The following is a 20,066-nucleotide window of genomic DNA, read 5'->3' as shown; positions in this document are numbered from 1 at the left end:
TGGGTTTGATTGAAAAGTTGTTTCTTTAAAAATGATTGTCATGCCTTTAAAACGATTACGTTATTTGCCGTTGTTGTTTATTTTTCAAAAAATATTAAATTTTTAACGTATTTAAAGATAGCTTTATTATTATAAACCTGCGTTAAGGTTCAGGAAAACGCATTGAATTTTATTCAGCAAAATGAGAAGACACTCTGTATGCAAATCTAGACAGTGTTAATTCGTAGAAGTTTTAATACATTTATTCCTAAAGCTTGATTGCATGCTTTTAAAGGCTGACTAAAAGTAAAGTGGTACGCACAAAAAGTCCTGTAATTGGTGATTCAATAAGTTTAAAAAGTCCATTAATGGTTGCTTTACAGTACTTTTATTATAACTTCAAAGTTACAGCATTAGATGGTTGCATTTCTCCAGTTCGAACGAAATCTCGAACCTTCCTCTTGATGGAACCCATCAGCGCCCGCACAGTGGAAACGGACACGGAATCAGCGCACTTCTTCCATTTTGCCCGCATTTGCTGGATGTCCTTAACTGCCCCGCCGCTTCTTCGAAGTCGCTGCTTTGAAATTGCTCAGTATTTTTCGATTGGTTGCGGGCAAAATTCATTCATTAGTTTAAAATTTATTAGCTTGGAGACACAATCGATCTTGTTGGCAGCATACCACTACAGAACCACCAAATTGGGACAAAATATGACTTTGCCCCTATGCTTGGGGATGAACGGCAATGCACGCTTTTTCAGGTTCTCTTTGATGATGGCCACAACTGCAAATCGCTTGCCAAATCATGGTCGTCATCGCGAACTTGTCGGCAAATACGAACTTGAAGCTTCCCGGCACATCTCCACGTCCAGTCGGGATGTAGCACTTTTGACCTTTAAGCTGCTTAAAATCGAACCTTGCACGCTTTTTGGCCACGGAATTCTGCTTTATGTGCCGGTTCGAATGTTTACTGGCTTTGTACGTTTTGTATCCTTCCCTGTCAAGGATGTTCAGCACTGTTTGAAAGTTGGGGTTGGCTTTAACGCACCTCCACACCTTTCTGCGCAGCTGAAGATCCCTGGTTCCAGTTTTTTCGTAGGTCCGCTGATTCCTTTCCACACTCAGGGTTTTCTTGTAGGTTTTGAGCACTTGACAAACTGTTGTTTTTGGCATCTTCAGCACTTTAGCTAGCTTAGAACCGGATCACTCTGGATTTTGCAGGTGTTTGTGCACAATATTTTTTCTTATTTCGAGTTCCATTTGACGTTATTTCTGAACGCGATCGACTACTTTGATCAAACTTGCACCAGGTTGTTATCAATAGAAGTGCAAACAAACCACTGTCAAAGAGATTCCCAACACTAGCGACGTGCGAGGGGCGTACCAATTTACAATTTACTTTTAGTCAGCCTTTAGCGTAATTAATTGTGCAGTAAATCAATCCGACGTAAAGACTGGTACGCAGCTGAAAAGTAATGACGTTTTTACGTGCTACGAGATAGGACATGGAATACTAAAGAAATTACTATTCCTTAGCATTTCTTGACCCTGTACGCAGTTCAAAAGAAATCGGTAAAGGAAAGATCGATTACATTAGTATCGTGATCGACATGAAGGAAGCGCATTCTGAATGCAATTTTACTTTCCTTGCGGAATAATGGTCTGATCAATTATTCCGTTAAGTAATTTTGACGTTTGTTGTAAAAATGATGTGTTGGATGCAATTTAACAATTTAAAAACTGATAATTGTTAATTTTAAAATTAGACGATACTTTTATTTATTCGTCGTCAATCAAATGTAGACCAGCTTAATTTACAAAAACACTTAACATCTCTTTTAATTTTCAATCTCTGACTTACCTCGAAAAGAAACGTTTTTTAAGAGCATTTTTGTTCATTGTCAAATCAATTGTTTCATAATGTTTATTATAACAAGACATCATTCTATTTAAAGGCGCGTTCCTGGCATAGTTTGTTCTTTGATGGTGAATATAAAACATATTTCTGTTTCTTAAGAAACGAGTGGGAGCATAAACATTTAGATTTTCTAAAATCTCTGTGGCCTTCACTCTTTGTGCCACAACATCGTTTATAAAAGCTATCATTGCAAACTGCCTTCGATTTTCAAGGGCATCCAAATTGATCAACATACATCGAGACTCATAAGATGGTTAGGGTAAACTCGTCCAGCCTAACTTTATTAGAACAAATAATAGAAACTGTTTTTGAACTGATTCAATGCGGTTTATATGAGTATCTTGATATGGAGCCCAGACTATACTACAGTACTCAAGGAGGTGCCTAACATGTGCAACATATAATGTTTTGATTGTGTATGGATCATTGAAATGAAAGCTAAACCTTTTAATAAACCCTAGCATGTTGCTTGCCTTGTAGATAATGTTATTATAATGTTCAACAAAGTTTAATTTTGAATTTAGTATAACACCTAAATCTCTAACTTGATTGCACCTTTCAACTCTGTTTTGTCTTATTGTAATTTTATTTTTTGTAAATGAAATGGAATTACATTTCTTCACATTAAGCTTTAATAAACTTTTTGAGCACCAAGTATAAAAGTTATCAATTTCTTGTTGAAATACTACAGATCAGACGTTTGACGAATTTCCAGGAAAAGCTACATGTCGTCTGCATACATTGATACATTCAGAATATTCAATATGTGCTCTACATCATTAACAAATAGAATAAACAGTAATGGTCCAAGATGGGAACCTTGTGGCACACCAGATGTTACATTGACTACTGCCGACAAATCTCCTTCAAATCTAACTCTTTGTGTCCTACCGGTCCAGTATGACTGAATCCAATTTAATAAATGTTGACTAAAACCTAACTTAGATAATTTGAATAGCAAAAGAGGGATATCAACTCTATCAAACGCCTTACTGAAGTCAGTATATAGTGCCTCAACATAATGTCCCTTATCCATTGCATTAATAGAAAATGTTACAAAATTCAACAGATTAGTAGTCGTTGAACGTCCTTTAACAAAACCATGCTGTTTTCCTGTAATTAAATGATTAACTTGTGCAAAAACACTTTGATTTATTATAGATTCAAAGAGTTTAGGAATGCAGGACAATATAGCAACTCCACGGTAATTTTTTGCGTCTGATTTTTTTTTTCCACTTTTGAAAATTGGAATCAAATATGATTCCTTCCAAATTGACGGTAGAAAACTGGATTCGAGAGAAGAGATGAACAGCCAGAACAATGGCTTTACTATCTCCTGCGATACTGATTTCAAGAATACTGGTGGCAATCCATCTGGGCCTGCACCCTTTGATGCATCCAATGTATTTAGAGAATGTAAGATTTCGTTGAGGGTATCATTATTAACTACAATATCTCTCATTAGCTCAGTATGAGAAATACTGGTAATCCCGGTCTTGGTCATCATGACTTGTGTAAATATCCTGAAAAAACTAAGCGAATAAGTTACTGATCTCGCTAGTCGTTTTTCCTGTTTTGCTGTCTAGGTAAATTTTCGAAGGATAATTATTTGACTTCTGTTTGTCTCTAACAAAGTTAAAAAATGATCTTGGGTCTGATTTAATGTTGTCTTCAACCTGAGTGTTATACCGTTCGTATGCGTTTTTTATTTCACAGTTCAAATGATCGCATGTGTTCAAGTAAATTGCGAGGTTACTATTATTTTGTTCTTTTTTTATAGGCTTTATGAGCCTTTTGTTTTCTATTTTTGAGATTATTTATTTGCCTATTGTACCATGCTGGAGTTTTAGATTTCTTTGATTTTTTCGGTACTGTCGTTTCTAATATATCGTATACAATTTCATAGAACATATCTACAGCCTACTCTGGGCTCGAATTTCTAATAAAACTTTGCCAGTCAATAGAATTTAAATTGTTTTTGATAAGCTCATAGTTTGCATGTCTAAAGTCAAAATAGGTTTCCAAAAAATCGCCATCCAACATTGTGGTGTTATCGTGTATAAATACGGAGAATTCGATTGCAGCATGAAATATTTCATTTTTCCATAGAGGTGCAGGAGCCTCAATCACGCAGAAATCATCGGTCATATTCGTAAATAATAAATCTAAATAACAATTGTTATGATTTCTGACATGATTGACTTGATAAAGTCCAAACTCTGCGCTTTTGTCAAATAAAGAATGGAGCGTTTCGTTGTCTCCAACAATCGGTATCAAAATCATTTTCGTCGTCAACAATAAAATTTGCTGCTCGTTGATTAAAGTCACCGTAAATATGAACATTTGCTTCAGGCTCACATTAAGAAATAATAGTATCAGCAATACTAAAAAACAAATCATATGATTCTTTTTTGGCACTTTCAGGAGGAAAATACACTGTCGCAAAGATATGAATTTGATTTCCAATCAAACATTTGACCCAAACATGATCAAACTCCTTACATTTGCTTGATTCAATCTTTTCCGATTCATAGTCGGTACACACTGCGATTAATACACCTCCATCAGATAAAATTTTGTTACGATCATCCCTAAACACATTAAAGCGATCTCCGAAAACTTCTCTACTATTTAAGCTGGCATCCCACCTTGTTTCGGTGCCTAAAATGATAGGATAACTAGAAGCGGCTACCTATATTTCAGCTGCGTACCAGGCTTAAACCAGGATATAAATACCATGCATCACCAAACCAAAGATGAGTTAATTATGCTCTTGAATCTCTTCTTCTTCTTCTTCTTCTTCTTCTTCTTCGCATTTCAAGCTTATTGCATATCGCATATTAGCTTATTGCGTGCTCTCAACTTAATGTTCTAGATGCACTTCCACAGTTATTAATTGAGAGCTTTCGATGCCTGTACCATTTTTGCATTGATATGATTGTGTGGCAAGTCCAATCATACTTCTATGCCCAGGGAAGTCGAGAAATTTTCCAACCCGAAAAATTCCTAGACCGGACCGGGAATCGAACCCAATCGAATTGATAGAACAGCAAGCAGCAGATAAATGCCAATAAACAAACCCGTCATATATGTGTGTGACGCTGAGAAATTGCTAATAGAAGTCCGGACACTGCTTAGATTGACGAGAATACGTAAAATAAGTGAAATAAGTGTCTCCTTTAAATTTAGTCCAAATCGGATGAAGTCAATATCACTTGCTACGGACATTTGGCGTGGAATGACCCATATGCTAATTTTTAAACGGTAATTGTTGACAGTTGATTTTGTGTAAAGGTCATACATGACCCCGTGGGATCGAATCAGTTGAAGGAATTTTAAGAAAGAATGTTGAGGACAATATCACGGCAATTTTGAAAAGAGAATTTGAAGGAATTTACATATTAAGAATTAAAGGAATATTAATGGGAATTATAGATTTCTTGGACATTTCAAGATAATTTTTGTTTTGTTGGGTACCTTTCGCTGCAACCATTAATTTAATCTAATGTAGTATAATAGAATATTGTAGTATAAGAGAATAAAGAGATTTCCAAGATAATTCTAGGCAAATTATTCAGGTTATTCTCAGCAGAATCTGTACCGAATTTTGAGGATATTTTAATGGTTAATCGGAAGGTAGATTGAAATAAATGATTAAGTGAAAAAAATATAGAATTTTGCAAAAAAACTCAACAGTTCTTAGAGTTTAATCTGTCTAATAGGTGCACTAAGATGTGATGTACTATGCTGCGAAAAATGAGATTCTGAATCATCAAATGAAGCTTAAGTGATTCTTGTCGTTACCGACCGTAGCAATCGTTTAGTTGTTGATCATGAAGAGTTAGGTTACTGTTATGAACTGTTATGTTCCATTTATACGCATTTGAAGGGAACTCAAGTATTGGAAAAGCTTGCTACATTTGTTTGCTATATATGACTGATTTACGACTAATATAAAAATCAGCCATATGTCAGCCCTAAGTTGCAAAAAATATAATTTGTGGGGTCATTGCTTACCTGTGTATAGCATCCATTTAAGGTCATTATTGGTTGAATTTGGATGATCTAGAGCATAATTGAATATTTCGGTTACTCAGCTCCACACCACAACTAATTGGCGAATCTGTAAAGCGCACCACTAACAGTTATCCTGACGGGATCGGTGTGTAGCGAGCAAATATTCGTGGTTTTAATTCCAGTTTCGTCTACATGAACTGAAACCAAAAAATATCTGGAATTTGGCAATTATCAAATTTATCCTATGAAAAAACCCCTCGTCCTTCCCGTGACACTTTTAAGTAGAGCTTGCTTTATGATTTGTATGTGAGTGTTCAACTAACAATCCAACATGCATAAGCAAATAATCACGCATAATTTCTCAAAGATTGTTTGACGTTGTGTTAATTATATCTAAGCAAAGAGAGTGATTAATCATACTGTAAAGTTAACATTGCTGTTACACCAGGCTAGGACTTTCACCACCTGTAGGCACTACTTGATAAATGCTAATCCAAATGCTTAAAGGTAGCTCCAACTTTATTCGCACATTCCACGGACGGTATGTCTATTTTAATTGTGCTAATTACCAGTTCAACCTCGATCGACAAGTGATGAAGGGGTAATCAATTGCCCTACATCACCAGCATGCAATTCCTGTGTATAATCCAAACATTCATGACTATTATCTAACATCCTCCTCCCTGTGCCAGCAACAGAGGTAATCAATGTCCGCTGAACTTGGTACATGTACCGTTTCTAGCCTACAACACGAGATGATTACTTTCACTTTTCGAATTACAACACCCGTGCGGTGCATGTCTTCGGGCTTTTTAACTAAACCATATGAAATGGTTGAACCTTAGTCACCTCTTCTCCTCTTGTCGAGGAAAACCCACACACGACGCGCCCACACCTCACTTTACAGAGCATTGGGCACGTTCATGCAATATAACGACCGCTGGGGGAAGGTGTTGAAAAATCGATGCCTCATCGCATGATGAATAGAAAAAAATTGCCGGTTCCTGTAACTGTAACTTCTGTGCAAAACGAGATTTCCAGTGTGGATTGAGTCTAGTGTTCACTGCAATGGAGTGTCTTTCTCCTGAAGTGTGAAATGAAAAAAATAAACTGCAAATGCAGTAAACGGGTCTGTCCGGTCAAGGTTGCTTAATAGTTCCGGAATCGGAAGCCATGTGTTGTAATATGAGACGTTCATTTTTCAATATGTGCGCACAACCGTACAGTTAAAGGAATTATATACCTGCATTTATTCACTAAAAAATTTATTTATATTTTTTTTTCTTGATAGCACCAATCTCAATGTTTCAAGCATTTTCAAATCATTTTGCATTAAACTTTGTTTTTCAAAAACCAAAATTGGGTGAATTTTTGGTTTGAATAAAAAAACTCAAACTTTGTCTATTTTGAGTCACCCTTAAATCATTTTTTTTTTTATAATTACTTTATTTGTACAGGCTCAATCGAATAAACTTTACAGAGCCGATTTATCCTTTGCGTTATACATTATTACTGTCTTAAATTTAAAGTTAAAGGAACTGGACCGAGTACTCGCGGTTGTCTCGAGGTTAGTGGAGATTTACAATTTTTTGGATGGGAAAAGGGAAGAAGGAGGTTTGAAATGTGGTTTACGATACAACTATTTAATTAATCCTAAAGCATGAAATTATTTCGATTCATCTTGAAAACAAACATTGAAAAAAAAAAAACCCCCACACGTACAAAATACAAACTAAACACAAGGTTAATCAAACTTACAATCTAAGGTTAATATCCTTAAAGTAAACATATATGAGTTTCATAAACTCCAGATCGCGTCTAGCCAAAATATCCCGAACTGGAACATTAGGTTGTCTACCTCGAGCCCGAAGGGAATCATAAAAATGTGATCTGACTCCACGATACTCCGCACAAGACCAAAGGATGTGATCAGCGTCCTGGTAACCTTGTCCACATTCACAGAGATTGCTGTCTCCCAACCCCACACGGAACAAGTGAGCGTTTAGACAATAGTGATTGGACATGAGACGAGACATCACGCGTATGAAGTCTCGACTCAAGTCCAACCCTTTGAACCATGCAAACTTCGACACCTTAGGGATAATTGAATGTAGCCATCGTCCCAAGCTCCCTTCACTCCATTGATGTTGCCAGCTAACGAGCGACTGCTGACGATAAATAGAGAAAAATTCACTATAGGCGATCTGTCGATCATAAATGTCGCCTTCCATAGCGCCCACCCTCGCAAGTGAATCCGCCTTCTCATTGCCCAAAATTGAGCAATGCGAAGGGACCCACGCGAAGGTGATGATGAAAGAGCGCACGGATAAAGTACTAAGCAGTTCTCGTATTTTCAAGAGAAAATACGAGAAGTGCTTTACCGGCCTAATGGAACGGATAGCCTCGACAGAACTGAGACTATCCGTAAAAATAAAGTAGTGGGCTGGAAGACGTGAAGCAATAGTTTCCAAAGTGTAGTGAATTGCTGCCAGTTCAGCCACATACACAGAACAAGGAGCTTCAAGTTTTCGAGAGGCGCTATGAAATTCACTAAATACACCAAAACCAGCGGACTCCTCTATTAGAGATCCATCTGTGAAAAACGTTCTTGCAGAATCAATATGGCCAAACTTTGCAGCGTATAATGACGGAGAAATCATAGTACGATGATGCTCTGGAATTCCACGGATTTCCTGCGTCATAGATAAATCAAAATTAACTGAATTGCCGAAATCGGAGAAGACTACACGATTGGGAATATTTCTTGAAGGGCTGACATCCTGTGTTAAATATAGGTAGTACAAAGTCATAAAACATGTTTGAGGATTTAGCTCCAGAAGCTTCTCAAAATTTTCGATCACCAGTGGGTTCATTACTTCGCAACGGGTGAGGAGCCTCAGAGATAACTCTGAAAAACGGACGGATAGTGGCAACATGCCCGCCAGCACTTCGAGACTCATAGTATGAGTCGAGTGCATGCATCCTAACGCGATACGAAGACAACGATACTGGATCCGTTCCAGCTTGATGATGTGCGTTTTAGCTGCCGACTGGAAGCAAAAACTACCGTACTCTAAGACCGATAAAATCGTTGTCCGGTACAACGTCAGAAGATCTTATGGATGGGCTCCCCACCACGTTCCGGTAATTGATCGAAGGAAATTGATCCTTAGTTGGCATTTTCGTCTCAGATACTCAATGTGGGATCTCCAGGTGCATTTGGAATCGAACCAGACCCCGAGATATTTAAAAGACATGGAATGAGTGATCGGTTTACCCAAAAGTTGAAGCTTCGGTTGTGCTGGCTATGCTTCCTAGAAAAAACGACCAACTCAGTTTTCTTCGTGGAGAATTCGATACCTAGCTGAATAGCCCAAGTAGACAAATTGTCCAAGGTATCCTGTAAGGGTCCTTGCAGGTCAACCTCTTTTGGCCCTGTGATAGACACTACGCCATCATCTGCAAGTTGTCTCAACGTGCAATTGTCACTAAGACAATTGTCAATTTCTCTAACGTAGAAATTGTACAAAAGGGGGCTTAAACATGAGCCTTGGGGGAGACTCATGTAGCTAAATCGAAAAGCTGTAGAGTTTCCATGAGAAAAGCTCATATGTTTTTCTGACAGCAAATTGTACAAAAAATTATTCATTAATGGAGACAATCCACAAGCGTGGAGTTTCTCTGAAAGAACTTCAACGGATACTGAATCAAAAGCCCCCTTGATATCTAAGAACACAGAAGCCATTTGCTCTTTCTTAGCAAAAGCTAACTGAATTTCCGAGGAAAGCAACGCGAGACAGTCGTTCGTTCCCTTACCCCTACGGAAACCAAATTGAGTATCTGAAAGAAGGTGGTTCGTCTCAACCCATTTGTCGAGGCGAAAAAGGATCATTTTCTCCATCAATTTCCGAATACACGACAGCATCGCGATGGGCCGATACGAATTGTGATCCGACGCGGGTTTATCAGGCTTTTTAATGGCTATCACCCTTACTCGTCTCCAATCGTCGGGAACAATATTGAGCTCCAAGAACTGATTGTACAAGTTCAACATGCGCCTCTTAGCGACGTCTGGGAGGTTTTTCAGCAAGTTGAACTTGATTCTATCAGATCCCGGGGCAGAATTGCCACACGAAAGGAGAGCGAGTGAAAGTTCGACCATTGAAAAAGGGTGACTGATTTCGTCACCGAATTCGCGGTTTCGCGAGGAATCAACTGCGACGGCACGGAATCCGGACACACTTTTCGCGCGAATTTAAGAATCCATTGATCCGAGCATTCCTCGCTTTCGTTGTTAGTAGACCGGTTACGCATTCTTCGCGCCGTACTCCAAAGCGTATTCATAGACGTTTCGCGCGACAATCCGTCTACAAACTGCCGCCAGTAACCCCGTTTTTTGGCCTTGAGTTCGCGTTCAAGAGATGTGTATGCGTCGAAATGCTCGCGTGTTCCGCGTTTCCGAAAAAGTTTAAACGCGTCGGACTTTTTACGGTAAACCTCCGTGCATTGTTGATCTCACCAGAGCGATGGTGTTTTCTTACGAATAGACGATCGCGGCACCGGTCGTGTTTGAGCTTGAAGTGCGCTGTCGACGATGAGATTAGAGAGGAAATTATATTCCTCCAACGGCGGAAGCTCTTCCACTGACGATACTGTATCGTCTATCGCGGATTGGAACTTAGTCCAATCAATGTTACGGGTTAGATCATACGCGACGTTAACGGATTCTGACGAGTTGAACCCACTGGCAATCGAAATTTGGATCGGCAGATGATCACTACCGTGCGGATCCTGGATTACATGCCAAGTGCAATCCAACGATAGTGAATTAGAGCAAAAGGTGAGGTCTAATCTGCTACCATTCGAGGATGGACCAGCCAAACGTGTTACTTCTCCATTGTTAAGTATTGTCATGTTGAAGTTGTCGCAGAGATCATAAATCAAAGTAGAACGGTTATCATCGTACAGCTCCCCCCAGCCTGTACCGTGGGAGTTAAAATCTCCCATGATCAACCATGGAGCGGGAAGTACCGCACATATGTCGAAAAGTTGTTTGCGATTAACAGAGACTCTAGGAGCAATATATACAGAAGCAATACAAAGGCTCTTACCTTTAATGGTAGCCTGACATGCGACAACTTCAATACCGGGGAATTCGGGAAGATTCACTCTATAGAAGGAATGGCACTTTTTGATCCCCAAAAGTACCCCTCCTCCACGTGAATCCTCACGATCCAATCGAATAATGTTAAAATCAAAAAAAGGGAGATCAATTTCTGAAGAGAGCCATGTTTCACAGAGGGCAAATGCATCGCAATTATTGTTATGGACTAAATACTTGAACGAATCTAATTTCGGAATAAGACTTCGACAATTCCACTGTAGAACAGTGATCAAATCCCCGACCTCGTTTGGAAAATTATCCATCGAAGGAGATGATAGCTGCAAGAAGGGGCCATTTTGAAGTCAATTGCTTCAAGAAGGATTTCACAGTGGGAAGCAATGTGAGGACAATGCTTTTCAGAGGATCAGAAATATCGAGGTAATTGAGGATACTGTCCACAATTTTATCAAATGAGAACAACCCAGATGAAGAAGGGGCTTGTGTTCTGAAAATTGGGGCATCAGGGGTTTTGGATGTCCCCGGAAGAGGTGGAAAATCCTGGGTATAATCAGTTCTGCGGAATCCAGGAGGAGTAGAAGTCTCCTTTTTTCCACCACTCCTTGATTTGGGCAAGCTGATTTGGGGTTCTTGATCTTTCCGCGAACGGATGCGTTTTCGTTTCCGGGCAGAACCTTCCGGAAAACTGAAAGAAACTCCCTCCTCAGCCAAGTCAGAGCCAGACTCGTCGTCTGACAAAAGAGCGAAGGGATTTGTTTCGTTGGTCGATGGCTTGGCTGTCTTAAGCATTTCTGCAAAAGACCGCCTGGAACGTTCCTTAAGGGAGCGTTTCATTTTGTCCCCGAGCTGTTTGTACGCCGGGCACGACGAGAGAGCATGAGGAGGAGTTCCATTGCAGTACACGCATTTTGGTGCAGTAGCTGCGCAGGCGCCATCCTCATGCTTCTCCCCGCATGTGGAGCAGCGTGCCTTGTTGCCGCAGTGGGAGGCCGTATGTCCCAACCGCTTACAATTCTGGCAGTTCATGACCCGAGGTACAAACAACCGCACAGGAAGACGAAGTTTTCCCAGCTCGATGTATTGAGGAAGGGCAGATCCAGAAAAGGTCACCCGAAACGAGTCTGTGGGGGTAAAACTCTTTTTACCCTCGCTGAGCGATACTGACTTCATTCTATGAACGGCCAGTATCTTTACCGGAGGAAGCAAGGGGTTCTTGAATCGGCCAACCGCTTGCTTCTCCAGTATCTCGGGGTTCAGGCTCGCCTCAGTGACCACGCCTTCGATCTCCACATCAGAGGCTGGAATGTACACCCTATATTCCAGTGTGAAAAACTGGGAAACAGCAATTTCATTGGCCTGTTTCAGGTTAGTGACGGTCACACGAAGTTTGTTGTGCCTAACCTTCGTTATTTCGGTCACGGCAGAGAATCGCTTTGTCAGATCATCAGATATCTGAACAACATTCAAGGGTTTGTTTTTGGGCTGAAAATAGACAACCCATGGGCCAGTCGAGTCATTCGGGTAGGCCCGCAATCTGGAGCTTTTCTCAGCCTGCCCATTGTCAGACTGAGACGACGAACCATGGATGACATCATCATTTTTCTTAGATGAATGGTCATCCATGTCGTCTTCTGACAAAACATCCATTTTGTTCAACTAGTGGGAGCGCGAAACGCTCTCCCACTGAACGCCGAGACACAATACACAGAAAACACTACAAACACAGAAATACAAAATGAAAATTTAACTAATGGGGGAGGAAAAGAAACAAGAAAAAAACAAAAACTTATCTGATAATCCTATACTACTACCACCGAGCGTTATATGTGTAGGCGTTTACACAGATGGCTGGAAGAGACGCGCTGCGTGGATGACCTTCGTTGTGGTGCACTTGATCGAGGCTCGGTACTCAGCGCACACAGGCGCACGATGATTGATGAACGATGTAGATGTAGAAACGGGTGCTCACACTCGATGATGATGATACGTAAGCGGGTATGCGTGAGCGCGTATGCGTGACCACGCAACGATGATGCCCAAATTGGTTTGCGAATTACCAATAGCACGGATTAATCGTTCCGAAAATGACACTTTCTACTTAAAAAAAACTCACTTTTCGATCAATTTACCGGGAACTATGCCAGGAGTCACGTAGTGAGAAAAAACTGATAATTTATATCAAGCGAATACCGAGAAAACTTCCAAAACAACGGAGCGCGAAACAAGTCGACCTTACTTCTTGCTAGGACGCAGTGGTATGACCCTTAAATCATGTCTAATTGAACTCAAATTTTACAAAAGGTCTTTTTTCGAGGTTACAAACATATTGTTATGGTCGGCATGCTTGTAAATGCTACTTCTCGAAACTATGAAGGTATGAGATATTAAAATAATATATTTTTTCCTACATTTGTTTTCCGTCGATCTTGTTTTCCGTTCTGTGTACAATGTTACTGACACCAGGGAGGCAGCTCCCAAACCTGAACCATACCTATGGATCCATCAACTCATGGACCGGGGACCAAAGGCTTTACTTCCCTTCCGAAGGAAGTCATGATCAGAGATGTTATGCCTCGGAAAAATCCCGACGGTGCCTACTGGCCCAAGTAACATTTAACGTTTTATGAAGTACTACAAGGTTTCTATAAAACAACATTCATAAAACCCTGGTCAAGAAAGCTTTGCTTTTATTACATTCACCAAAACCTCATTACGACTAGAATCTGTCTAGTTGGCCCACCCTGGAGAAGGTTCTAAAGAGTGCATTATCGATACATTTCAAGAATGACTTGCTGCAAAAAGGTTTATGACGAATGCATTGAGAACCATTTTAAATCCTTATTAAAAGTACAATAAAAGCCATTTAGCACCAATACTTGTGCCATTTGCATTTGACGCTTGCTAAGCGCACTAAAAATAAAGCATCAATCAAGATAAAAAGGGATACATAAATATCGTCCGATCTGCCAAATTCATTGCTCAAAATTGAATCTGTCAAAAATCCTCATAAATTTCCTCATCATTAAAGTGAAAGAATTACTAAAATGATCGAAACTCATATTGTGGTCTATTTTTAGGTGAAAGATTAAATCTAACGTGCAATGTGCTTCGGAAAATCTAAAAAAAGTAAGTCCGCTCTCGGAAAACGTTGATTTGACTAATTATTTTTTAATTTAGGAAACAAAATATAGTTGTATGTTACGTTAATCATTGCTCACAGCCGAGACAATTTGATGTTTTTTTTTATTATAGTCACTTTAACACTCTTGGGTCAGTCGTGACTTGTCCGGGGATGAGATTTGAATTCGTGACTTTGGCGTGAGAGGTTTGGATGTTAACCACTACGCCGGGGTCGCCCCTTAGGAATATTTGATGATTTTCGTAATTTCTATTACTGCTCATTGATGAAATGATGAGAATAAAGTTATTTTAAAGGAAAAACATCTTGAAAAACGAAGATTGTAAAAAAACGAATGGAATAATAACAATATGGCGATGGCATGAACATTAATTTTCCATAAGCCATTTGTGAAAAAGCTGTTTTGGTTTCATGAAATCGCTAACAAAAAACTAACTGCAAAACATTTTAATGCGGCTATTATGAAGATAATTTGCAGATTGAATTGTTTTTAACTGAAGCCATTTTGCTTGATCCTATTCCGTTTAGTTTTATGACGGCATTAATGGTGGCAAAGTTGCCTGGAAAAAGTTAAACGTCAAATCTTTGTTTATTTTTCGATGGTTTATTTGTACGATCATTGCAACGATGTTCTACTCCAGCGTTGGATCAACAAGTTGCGTGACATCCTTGATAAGGGCAATTCATTTATTGGAAACAGTTACTCAGGAAGTGAGTCTACGTAACTTGAAACAGGTGGAAGCTCAATCGTTCCCGAAAATTTTTCCTTCTTCCGGATAAGTTTCCTGTCAGCAGTTTTCTGCAGTCCCAGTTTGGCACTGATGCTATTCGGATCATCATCGCAACGTTACTTCTGGAGAAGGCTGCCATTGCAAATATGCTGTGTATTCCCATGAATTTTAAGCGTCTAATTTGACGGTTTCCAGTGCTTCGTAAACCGCAGAAAGCTCTGGAATTGGATTCCTTTTCTCTTCCGTCGACAGTATTGCTAGAATTATTACTCGATTATCATTTGGCATTTCCTTGTGACTCTGTGTTTGAAAGCACCACTCGATTATATTTTTTTCTGTCTCAATCTCTTTAGTTTTATTTGTAAACAGTTCATTGACACCAAAACGCATCAATGTATGCTTTTTGATCCCGTTTGAAACCGAACGGTTTTATAATTGCTTTTATAGTGATAAAACACCTTTATGGAGAATTTTGTCATGACATCAATTAAACAAATACGAATTGATTTACCGAATAGTTTTATAAAGAGATAAAGTGCTGCATTAAATTCATTGTTAAAACCAGACCCTTTCATTTTCTCGTCAGACTTTAAAAGTTTTTTTTAAACCGCATTCAGCTGAACTAGTGATCAATAATGTTTTGCACTGCTAAATGCTGTATTTAAACTAAAAAGATTACTTATCAGAGTGAAAGCTAAAAGGCTGTTAAATTGTTACTTGGGTGGGATTGAACCTAGGCCTTCGAAGTGAGAGGAAGTCACGCTTACCCCTACACCACCGGTGCCACTAATAATTTTCATATGTAAGATGCATGAAGAGAAGGTTAATTTAGTGTTTAACACATAAAACCTGTCAATTTTATAAATGAAACAGCTAAAAAGATTATTTCCATTAAGTTCCACTTAATGACCATAACAGATACGTATTCCGACTACAACTTCATCAGTGTCATCTCCACTAAAGAACTTAACTTTAAGCGGAATAAATATTTATTTTGTTTAGGCTACTTACAATGATTATTACAATGTTTACTTACAATACTATGCATTGATTCTATTCTGTTTTAGCTTAGTTTTTATTTGCTGCTTGGATATAGTGATGTCAATAGTTCCGCAATGCAAATTATACAAGCGCATCATTCCATTGATTAGGCTATTTTCTGCATAGTTTGTTCTGTACCATTATTCAGAAAATAAATTCCGTGTTCTAAGATATCGACAAGGTGTGTAAAAGTTTAATTTTCCGAGAATTTCTGCCGAATCTATGCGCATTGAAATAATGTCGTTGATGAAGAAAAGCATTGCAAGTGTTTGTATGTTGATGAGCATGCATCACGCTTCATAAGATGGTAATGGAAATGCAGTCCAATTCAATTTACGTGAAGTATATAAAAGGAATTGTTTTTGGACAGATTCTATGCATTCTTCGTGTATGGAAATGTATGGATTCCACACTAGGTTGCAGTATTCCAGAATTGGCCTTATATAATAGCTTAATAGTGTATGGGTCTTCGAAATTATGACTGAACCTTTTAATGAAGCCTAGCATTCTGTTTGCTTTACTAATGATAGTATTATACTGTTCTATAAAAGTTAGTTTGGAGTCTTGGATTACACCTATATCTCTTACAATATTGCATTTTTCTACTATTTGGTTGCCTAATGATATTTCAATATGCGGTGTTTAAATTTTTCTGCTAAATGCTATTGCGGTACATTTTTTTACGTTCAGTTTAAGTAGACTTTTACTACACCAGGTATGGAATATATTGATTTCATTCTGGAATTCTTCTGCATCGCTAGAATTACTTATTTCCCTAAAAAGCTTCATTTCGTCTGCATATACAAGCAGTTTTATTTATAAAAACTGAAGTGGGCCTAAATGAGAACCCTGTGGTACCCCAGAGGTGACTGAAATTGGTTCTGAAAGTTTATTTTGAAAGCGGACTATTTGCTTACGATGTGTTAGGTATGATTGAAGCCAATTTAAAAGTCCAGGCTTCATTCCTATTTTCTGCAATTTGAGGATTAATAATGGTATGTCGATGCGGTCAAATTCTTTACTGAAGTTGGTTTATAGCACTTCACCGTGCTTGCCATTGTCCAACGCTTTAAGAATGAAAGATACATATTCTAGAAGATTAGAGGTAGTTGAGCGACCTTTAAAAAAGCCGTGCTGTTTACTTGTAATTAGATTTTTCACCTGCTGAAAAACATTGCTGTTTACTATTGATTCAAAAAGTTTTGAAATGCAAGAAATAATAGCAATTCCACGATAATTTCGAATGCCTGATTTTGAACCTGATTTGAAAATTGGTACCTATTTAACCTAAGATGATTTCTAAATTTCAGGGAATTTTCCATTATTCAGAGACATGTTGGAAATACACTCTAGAGGAAATGCGAGATCTTCAGAAAGGTTTTTCAAAAATATCGGTGCGATGCCGTCAGGTCCAGACCCTTTCGACGCGTTTAAGTTTTTTAGTGCATTGAGGACTTCATGTTGAGAAAGTTGGTTGATAGAGATATTTTTAGAAATTTCAGGAATGAATGCAAAGAAATCATGGTCACGATCTTCTTCGAAAAATGTGGTGTATACTTCTTGGAAGAAATTTGAAAAGAGATTGCAAAATTCAGAAGAATTCTCACCTACATTTGCATCCAAATTCATTCGCAAAGGAAAATTGCTACTTTTTAATTTCGTGTTTACATAATTAAAAAAGTTCTTAGGACATGACTTGACTTCATTTTCGACTTTGCGATTATAGTCCTCATATGCAGAGTTGATGGCTGTATTTAATTGTTTGCATAAGTTGTGATAGTTTCGCAAATTGGTTTCAGTTTATTTTTTTATTTTTTGTATAGTTTATGAGCTTTCTGTTTTTTATTCTTCAAATTTTTCAGTTGAGGATTGAACCATGCGGGTAGTTTATTGTTTTGCGTTCGTATTCTTTTTTTTGTTGTTGGTACCAGTGATGGAAAAGTTCGCGAAAACTCACTATGACTCGCGAACTTTTCTCTTGGTGAACTTCGTGAAATATCACGAACTTTTCCAACACTGGTTGGTACAGTTTCTAAAATTAGGCTTTGCAGAATTGAGTGAAATTTTTCTACTTCAGTATCGACATTTCCTTCAATACTTATTAAATTTTGCCAATTTATTGTAAATAGTCTACGTTTGGCTTCTTCGTAATTTGCTTTATGGTATTCCGGCACTTCCTCGTATTCCCAGAGTATACAATTGCTGTGTGAAACACTTCATTTTTCCATAAAGGTTCTAATGATGTATACACACAGAAGTCTTCAGTGCAATTTGTAAATAAAAGGTCTAAATATGAGTTTTGTTGATTTTTTACATGGTTAATTTGATTAAGACCATATTTTTATTTCGATATTTTGTCGAATAATAATTGTAATGTTTCGTCTACGTCTACGTCTACGACTGGGAGTAAAAATGATTCATTTAGAATGTCTGTAATAAAGTCTGTGTTTTGTTGATTAAAGTCGTCAGACATATGCAGTTTTACTTCTGGTTCCATATTTGACATTATAATTTCAACAATTTGAAAAAAAAAATAGTTCAAAAGACTGCTTTTGGGCATGTTTAGGTGGAAAATACACCAGAAAAAATGTGTTTTTCACCGGCAATAAGTGCTTTGACCCAGACATTTTCGAATTCCTTGTGCTTATTTGTTATGATTTCTTCAGAAGTAAAGTCAGCATCGATGGCAATGAGCACTCCACCATCCGACTTTTTATTACTGAGTTGAAAATTCGTGTCGTGCCGGAATATATTAAAATTATTCAAAAATTTCATCGCTACTGACGCTTTTGTCCCAGCTTGTTTCAGTTCCAAGAATTATTTGAAAAGAAGAAGATAGAATGTTCTGGAGAATTTCTTTCAATTTAGCTGCGCTTTTCATGCGGTTGCAATTTTGGCAATACACCAAAATTTCAGTCGCATTCTGTTGAGGAAGTGAAGAGATTTTTGGAGGGTTAGTATTACTTACATTAGCAGGGTCTACCTGTCCTGTACCTCTTCTTCCTGCATCTACAAATAAAAGATATCGTTATAACATCTCATAATTATCAATATTTTTAGCTCTAATGAGAAATTGCAAACCTGATGGTCGGTTTGGAAAATTCGGGAGTCAATGGTTTTCCATACATTACTTTGCTAAGTCATTACTAAGAAGTCAAATCCTGACAGAGAATGTTTTGATGCACAAAAAAAATTAGTAGCTCTATATTTTTCCATGTGAAACAGCGCAGTTTGGAATTGGATGCAGTATTGTATGAACTAAGAACCGGTAATATTTCCCTCGATAATTGAGATAAATAATGATAGAATAATTGTTGCCTCTATTACGGGTTGAACATAAAACCCAACCGAACGTAATCCACTTCAATTGCATAGGAAATTCAATAACCGTGTGTGATCATTTTAGTGGATAAAGCATTTCCATTTCAGTAAACCTATCACTGTTTTCTTCTTCGATCAAGTTGATTGATTGATGAAAGCTCCGACACACACAGGCGAAGCTAACGACGATGTCGGTCGGTGGTGGTTTAGAAAAATCTATTGAGACATTTTTCCTCCTTCTTGGGCACCTCGATTCAGGAAGAGATGTAATCCCTCGATGCTAGTGGATATTATGTAGCATTTCTCCGGTCGATTGTTGTGATTGGCATCGTTCGAACAGCGGTTGGAGGTCTGGCAGCTGCCAGCAACCGATCGATGCGATGGGACGCTTTAATGGGGAACTCGTTCGACCTCTGCTGCTTGAACCATTGACCAACAAGCGAACCGATGGCGTGCCGGGTAGACACTTTTGAGTTTATTAAATTAATGTAATTGAAGCAACATAAATATGCCGACAAACGTCTTCCTGGTTGGCAGCGCTAATCAATTATGATGCTATCAATTTCTCAACTGCCGTGCAAGGGTATCATTTTCCTCCATCCATAGGGTCAGCCGTTTCTTAAAACCAGCTGCTTAAACTTTGTAATGGGAGCACTAATCTTGCATAATCCACGCTTTGGTTTGGTTGCAACGTATAAATCATCTAAAATTTTGCTTACCATGGTCTTAAAAATGCTTGAGATGGTTCATTCCGATTTACGTTCCGCCACTTGGCAATATCCTGAAGCAACAAATC

General features: G+C 38.4%; 1 protein-coding gene across 1 annotated transcript in view; it reads left to right on the top strand.

Moving 5' to 3' along the window:
- The window catches only part of LOC135711284 (uncharacterized), a 152,258-nt gene that overhangs the window by 86,535 nt on the left and 45,657 nt on the right, over positions 1-20,066 (top strand). The gene's annotated exons all lie outside the window — the stretch shown is intronic.

The sequence above is a fragment of the Ochlerotatus camptorhynchus genome, unplaced genomic scaffold, assembly GCF_037179485.1.
Source record: "Ochlerotatus camptorhynchus isolate MF236.1 unplaced genomic scaffold, CSIRO-AGI_Acam_v1.1 ptg000429l, whole genome shotgun sequence".
Lineage (NCBI taxonomy): Eukaryota > Metazoa > Arthropoda > Insecta > Diptera > Culicidae > Ochlerotatus > Ochlerotatus camptorhynchus.
The sequence above is the reverse complement of the archived record's forward strand: the minus strand, read 5'-3'. Positions and strand labels throughout refer to the sequence as shown.